The sequence below is a fragment of the Scleropages formosus genome, chromosome 22 (assembly GCF_900964775.1).
Source record: "Scleropages formosus chromosome 22, fSclFor1.1, whole genome shotgun sequence".
NCBI lineage: Eukaryota > Metazoa > Chordata > Actinopteri > Osteoglossiformes > Osteoglossidae > Scleropages > Scleropages formosus.
In genome coordinates, this window is record NC_041827.1 from 8,359,695 (window position 1) to 8,366,881 (window position 7,187).

Consider the following 7,187-nt stretch of genomic DNA (forward strand, 5'->3'; position numbering starts at 1 on the left):
TTTAACAGTTTGCATCCTTTCTAGACTTCTAGAAGGGTCTTGTTATTTGTGCTCTGTGAATTCATAATGAGGAGAAATAGTGTTCTCCCATAAGTTGTACTACAAATAAACCCACCCAAAAACACAATTATAGTTACTTAAAATAAAAATGAGCAGTGCTTTCATATTGTATAAGAATATACTGGCTCCTCAGTCAGGAAGTATGTCCCAGGAAGTATATTCAAAATTTGTTTTGTTTTAATCTCCAAAGTCACTTAGGTCATGATATATAAAAGCCTAATATAGCCATCCCTTGATTTATTTAACCGTTAGTTCCGTTAAAGTCTTAGGGATAGCTATGATCAAAAGAAGAACTCGGTTAGCCTTTTTGTTCGAATATGTTTAACTTTGAACTATGTTAAAATTGATTTAAAATGACTGAGAACAGGGTAGGGGGTGAGGTGCTGCAGCGGGTTTGGCCGGGTCCTGCTCTCTTGTGGGTCTGGGGTTCAAGTCCCGCTTGGGGTGCCTTGCGATGGACTGGTGTCCCGTCCTGTGTGTGTCCCCTCCCCCTCCAGCCTTGCGCCCTGCGTTGCTGGGTTAGGCTCCAATTTGCCGCAACCCTCCGAGGGGCAAGTGGTTGTAGACATTGTGTGTGTGTGTGAAAAGAGGGTGGTGCAGTGAACAGAGAATGATGCTGCCACCTCACATCGCCTGAGTGTTCTGTGGGTTCAGTCTCTATTTAGTCTGTCTGGAGTTTGCATGTTCATCCCATGTCTGTGTGTGTTTGCTCTGGTTTCCTCCCACAGTCCAAAGCCTTGTAGTTCAGGTAGATTAGTGACACTAAGTAGCCCATGGGCAAGTGACTGTGTGTATGTGTGGCTACTCTGCGATGGACTGGGGTAAAAAATTGACATTTAAAAAAAAATGGGTAGATTTAAAAAAAAGTGTAAATAAAAATAAAAAGTGGAAAATGCTCTGATATCCAAAATATTTGACAAAATTTGTCAAAGTGACAAATGTGACAGGAGCCAGTGTATTCTTTCCTCCTATCGTTATATATGAGGAAATATTTTATGAAAGGAAGAGTGATAAGGAGATGATCCGAATGCCTTTTACAGGCGGCGTTTACTCTTAGCGGAGCTCCTCAGTGCGTAACTCGCCCCAGCGCAGTCTGCTTACGCAGGACCCAAAGGTGTCTCCTTGTAAAGCACTAAACAGTGCCGCAGGTGGCGCTGTCCCCGAAGTCCACGTCCAACACGTCCACATGCAGCAGAAGGAGTGACTTTAAGTGGATTTGTCCTCTGTAGTCGTTGGGTAGGCTTTTGTGGATTTTTGGCTTTGTGTGCAGTCGGACAATTGAAAATGCCTTAGAGTGGAGCTAGTACTTTGAATACAAATGTATATAACAATAAAAAAGCTGAAAAAGATTTTTAAAAATGAAAAGCGGGACAAAAATTGAACAGAGGACACCGAGTTCTCTGAAGCTTTATTGTAGAGGACGGGAGTAGTTACGCGTTTAGGTTTTCGCTTCCACGATGCTGCTGTTTTCTTGTGTGTTAGTCCTCTCTTTCTGTGTTTTTTTTGTTTTCGAAAGAAACGTTTTTTTCTCTTTTGGGGCTTTTAATTCACTTGAAATCCTTTTTTTATTCGTCATTTTTGTTGAAGATATTTCACGTCTTCGTTTCTTTTAGGTAATGTAGATGTTTAGTTAGGAAGTAACATTCTAGGAGTGTAGCTTTTCGCTTTTCAAAGACACATAGGAGTTTGAAACTGTGTTTGTGTCTGTCTGGTTTGTGCGCGGTCTGGACAAACCACAAAGCAAAACTTTTTCCACGTTGTTTTCTGTGCATTTTGTTTCCCGGGAGTTCACATTCTGCTTTCCATCCCGTTCAAGTCCAGGGGTAAATGTGTTAAGGGGTGATTTGCAATAAACATTAGTCCCGCTCCCTGGATTAGGGATTTATATAAATATTAGCATTAGGGAAAACGAGGGTTAAAACTCTGGAACAGCAATCACCACCATTCCAGGATATTTTCGCACCGTTGAGGTGCCGACGGTGTGTATTTTATATCATAGTGCAGAAATTCTGCAGCATGTATACGAAATTTCACCATCTAAATATTCAAACAGAAACCAGATGTTATGCTGAATGAGACTAAGTTATGGAAGCATTGTAGGAGAAAATGGTGGGACTAATAGTGAATAATGACATCATAAAAAACCAAGTATTTCCCTGGAGAGTAATGCTACATTTAGATGTCTGGAATTAAAATGAGAGGTTTCCATCAGAAGGGCCTTCAGCCGTATCTACAGATGTGTAACATGTAAACCGGGCAGAAGCTGACAGACCGTGATCACGCAGGAGGGAAACCATGACGGTGTCAACTCCCGGAACGTCCCTAATTGTTAGGCCTCACGTTCCTAATATTTGGGAAAAAGAGAAGCAAGAGAAGGTCCCTATTAGCCGAGAAGCTGGTGAACAGCACTGCAGATTTACTCGCTCGCGGTTGGAAGACCTGGAAGCAAAGGTGAACAAATGGAAATATTCATGAAAACCATGTATCTGGAATTTTTTTATACTTGAAATGAAAAAAAGTAGGACATAATTGGACATTTGGGATTTTTTTCATGTTATAATTCCTGGATTGATGTAGCATTTATATGTTAGGTGACCCGTGCGGGACATTTGCTCAGCGAGGATGTGAAAACGCAGATTGTACCTGGGGCAAGTCCGCACTGTCCCGGAATCGAGGAAAGTTGAGTGCCTGTTAAAGAGTGCAGCACACGGAACAGAAGCAGTGAAAATACAGCGAAAGGCAGGCAGACGAAATGCGTGGGCACCGACATACTACTACAATTAAGCTGAAGTCGTATTCTGTGTTACAGATTCATACAGGGAAAATACTGCATCCACAAAATGATCAGTTGTTAGACTACATTTGTTTTATTCCTTCGTACGTTTTAACACTCATTTTCCTCTTTTCTGTTTTTAACATTCGGACCATCCTTCCACTGTAAGCTGAATACGTTGTCTTGTCGTTTATCCGTGTTTTGTGATTTGTTCAGGAAGATACGTGGTCACTTCGCTTCCACCACATGCAGTGCACCTCATGAAGGAAAGGGTCTTGTTTTATATTTACTACTCTGACTTGTTGAAACAATATTCAGAAATCAGCTCAGCCACTACGTGATGAACGATAACAAACTACAGTTTTGAAACTATGAAACGACTGCGTTTTGCCTCGAGTCAGAACTCCTGATTCGAGCGTAAGCCGAAAGTAGGACCAACACTGTTTCTGTTATCAGCAATCGACCTTTTTGTAGCAGTCTTTGTGCTTCGTTGCATCGCAAATAACCTTCACTGAGGTTATTTCCTTGGCCTTATTAAAAAAAAAAGAGCATATTTATTTGCTACTCATCGCAATAGCCACAGTATACCTCATTCTCCCCACTCTCAGTAGTCTGTGCAGTCAGAGGACGGTGAGAATAAAAATGGCTCAGACCTTAAAGAATCTCCAGTAGACCAAGTGCTGTGAAAGTAGCTCCCACCTGAGGTCAGAGGAGACGTTAGGAGTGGTCAAGTGACTAGTCTTTGAGCGGTTACGTTACAGCAACTCCGGTTACGTTTTTATTATAACGCAACTTTTCATTTCAAGGCTTTGCAAAAGTGCGTTTTGAAAATGTAGGCGTTCGTTCCGTTCTCCGTCCCCTCACTCGTGTCCCTTTAATGGTTAATTTCACAGTTTCAAAACATTTGCTGCTAACAAGGAATACGAAAGCAGTTTGTGAGGTGCAAGCCATGCTGGTTGTTCATGTAAACAAATACAATGTACGTGTTATTTAGTGAAAGAGGGCGAAATTGTAGTTTGCCATGTGCTGCATCGATGCTTAGCTTCCTGCAGTCAGCAAGCGAGGATTAAGGGCACAGTTGTTAGGGAAAAGGATTCCTCACCAGAAGAAAAGTGAATATCCTTTCTCACATGGGATGCGGTGCAGGAGTTTGAGAGCAAGACTGTTTTGTAGATTATTATGCCTTTTTGTCAGATTGAAATGTTCTGAGCTATATGCTACTCTTTTGTGTGTCATTGTTTTTTAAATGGACATCATGCTACTTTAACAAGTTTTAAACTAAGATTCTAATCAAGACTGTTTGTTTTTTTTTTTTTTTGTAAATGTCATTCACGTTATGTACTATTAATATGGGAGGGGACAGTTGGAACAGTAACTTTTGAGGAGGAGTAAAAGTGCAGTTTTTTCCATGCAGGTCATCAGAAATATGTGCCTTTGACAACAGAGATATTGTTTCTCACCAAAACATATAAAACGACATAATTAGTCACTTTTTAGATTTATTGAAACTTCCTAAAAAATTCAAAGTAGGTATACTGCAATATGAAATGATGTTCACATTAAGATTAACAGCACACTGTTTTGAAGTGAAGAACAACTTTAGAATTCTGAATTATTGTGAACATTTTGTTCTAGGCTAAATGCAACAGATTTACTTATCCCCATGAAAGCTGTAATATCCAACATCAAAAGGACTTGAGATGTATGAATTTTTCATTAATAGGGTTGTGCTGTGTTTTTATAAAGGGCACTAATACTAATTCCAATTTGTGTGTTCACATTGCCAGAGTTATTAGAAAAATGTACAGTGTCCCATGTTAGGTCATATCAAAGGGATTTTTGCACAAAATGAAACTGTCAAAGGGCTATTTATTGTGGCTCTAGCAGAACAGTCAGATTATCTTGGTCATAGTGACTGATTTTAGTTTTAGAAGCGCATGAAATCGGAACTACAGACCTTATCACCAGTTCTCTTGCTCCAGCAAGTCAGATGCACCTCAATGTCCTGTTGCCAATCATGTAATTCTAAAGGATTTGTTGGAGAAATAAACACGCAACTGGCTTGTCTTTCACGAAACAGCTGCTTTTAAGCACTTTCCTTATTTATACAAGGATTCATTTTGTACAATATGTTCAGAGAAAAAGTTTTGATATTTAGCTAGTTAGCTATTTTTTGTCTTCCTGTGCCACAGTTTCTTTTGTCTTGTTTTTATTTTATTATCGGAAAGAAAATCACAGCTTTAAAAACTTTTTTGACATTGGTTTTCTTCTTTGAATTTGATGTGTCAGACTTTTTTTTAATTAAAAAGTTATTGTTTTTCACGTGTGCTTGTCTTATTGAGAAAAAAGGATGAAATTGTCGTGAAATGTACTGCACATTTTTACTTTGATTTTTTTTTTTTTAAACTTTAGTGGCACCGCATTTGTGTTAGAAATTTTCAAAGCTACGACACATGCCAGTTTATATTTGATTGCATTTTCTTCACCACTATATTTTCTCAAATGACTTTTGTGGAGGGAAAGTGACATGCATTTCTGCCTTCTACCAATAGTTGGCAGCAAAATGCACTCAAAACCTCAGTAGGACTGCAGCCCCCTTGATTCAACCTGCTCCTAACAGTGTTATCTAAACATGAGTGCAGCAGGTGTCTTGTATTCCTGAATTTGGGCATCAGTAACAAGACAAAGAATTCTGCACATATTTTTGGGCAACAGTAAAAATGAGTTTGCAGAGAAGTTTTTGTTTTTAGTTAAATTACTTTTATACATGTACAATCTGTGATTTCTTGGGGTGTTAATGTCGCACCCTGGGACGAATTTGCTGGCATGCCCACTCCTGGAAAAACTGGCCACTGTCTTAAATATTCTTCATTTGTAAGTAATCCTTTTCACTGTAGAATAATGGATTTAAAACTGTTTGGAAACGGCCTTATAACCCTTCCCAGATTTATGAGCAGCAACAGTTCATTGCCAATGTCTTTTCTCCTTGGAACAGTGTCACACACCTATTTACTCCCTAACACGTAAAAACATTTAACTGAAAGTGGCTTGCTTTCTTTTTCGCATGACTCAGTATCACCTTAATATGATCGACTGAAAGAACTCACAAACAAAACATTACTTCGTTTCATTGACATACAGGTATATTCAGTACATATATGGAATGTTCTTCTTCAGCACTTGGCAACATACCTTTACAGATATAATACAGTTTTACACAGTGCATTTGACAATGGTTCATCTCTAGCGTACCAAATTTCTCTCTTGTTTTCTGAAAATATGACACAATTTTTTCCTCTTCAAGCAGTTCAATGGAAAATGTACGGTGATTAACAATATGTCTTTCATTGTAATCGTTTGCTAATAAGGTTAATCCAGGACCGTGATCAATGGCAGAGGCAATAATTCACATCTGTTATTATACAAAATACTGTGTGAAGGTTAATGCATATGACATGATGACAAAGTATTTACATCAATTTTGCAGTCATTCATCCAGCGTCAATCAAATCAACCAAACAATAAATATTTCCAAAATAGTTATTTGGGGACAATAAATGATTGATCGTATTCAAATCAAAGGCATTATGAGATGGATCAAGCAGACATTTTCAGTTACTTGTACATTTAACAGAACTGCTCTTGCTCTTTATTTGACATTTATGTGTGTGTTTGAGAGAGTGTGGTGGTGGTGCAGTGGGTTGGCCTGAGTCCTGCTCTCTGGTGGGTCTGGGGTTCGAGTCCCATTTGGGGTGCCTTGCAATGGACTGGCATCCTGTCCTGGGTGTGTCCCCTAGCCCTGTGCTGCTGGGTTAGGCTCTGTGACCCTGTATGGGCCAAGTGTGTGTGTTTGCTTGCTTTAGTTCAGAATTATGGTATATTCTGTACAGGGAAGTATTCCAACTTCTTAACAAACAATACCAGTTTGAACAAGGAATAATTTCTACAGGTTGGCGCTAAAGCACGGCTCATTATGTACCGTACTCAGGGGTCAGCAACAACGGCCTTCCTTCAACTACGGCTCACTGCTTACAGTCCCATTACATTTACCACTGTGATATTTGCCTGCTGAGTTAGCAAATAATGTGGGACTCTCTGCTCAGCTCCTGTTTCCGCTCAGATTTCTTAGGACCTCAGAAAGTTGTAGTTCATGTTTTCTCAGTGCTATAGTCTATAAGCTCTTCCTAAAGAAGAGGCCTTTGCTGAATTGTACTCGTGGTGGTTGTACATGCACCAAAAGTTCACAACAATCAAACATTTAAGTTTACAGGAAGGCTGACATTCAGGCTAACAGAAGCTAATCACTTGGAAAGCTTCTTGGAATCAATCATTTTTCACTAACAAATCATACATA